This window comes from Oryzias melastigma, linkage group LG7 (assembly GCF_002922805.2).
Source record: "Oryzias melastigma strain HK-1 linkage group LG7, ASM292280v2, whole genome shotgun sequence".
Lineage (NCBI taxonomy): Eukaryota > Metazoa > Chordata > Actinopteri > Beloniformes > Adrianichthyidae > Oryzias > Oryzias melastigma.
In genome coordinates this window covers 17,035,141-17,035,888 of record NC_050518.1, presented here as the reverse complement: position 1 = coordinate 17,035,888, position 748 = coordinate 17,035,141, and positions in this window count along the sequence as shown.

Below are 748 nucleotides of genomic sequence, written 5' to 3'. Positions count from 1 at the left end.
TCGCTCCTCTTGTTGATCATCTCCCCGTGCATTTTCCTGTTCCTTGAATCTTGCATCATTTCCAAAACTTGGATGTAAAAGCGATGCGTAAAATGTGCGTAAAAAGGCGCAAATACTTTGGAGGAAAATTACAAAAAAGAGAGAATTTGAGCTGCTGTCTGCACCACCATCAATAATCTGAGGAGCTGAAGGTGTGGCCCCCACAGTTACCTACCTGTTTCAGTCTTGTTTGCAAAGGCTTTGCATTCTTTGGTGCATGTTTGCGCACACTCAGCGCGCCCCAGACAAAATAGCATAGTTTTAACCCCGCGACGCACGTATGTGTTATTGTCTGCAGTCGGCAAAATCAAGATGAAGCGCCGCGTTTGAAGTGGAAGAAAAAAACACTGTAAAGAAAGACAAAATAGAAGAGAGTGAGAAGGACTGAAGGGGTGGGGGGTGATAAGAGGAGCAGCCCGGACCCTGACAGATAGACGCAGCAGATGGATGACTCTTATCTGGGAGATCACAGAGTGCACGCTCACGCCCGGCCCCCTGTTAGAGGGAGCCATGATCACACCAGACAGATGAATGTGCCTAACCCCAAGCAATCACACTCAGCATATACTGTAGAGCCATTCACACAAGCGTGCGCGCGCGCCACATCTTTACGCACAAACGCGCTTGACGGAGCGAACAGATTGCAGCGCCTTCATCACCTCCGTCGGCCTGACATTGAAATTCACCTGGAGTCTGGTGTCTCGCGGAT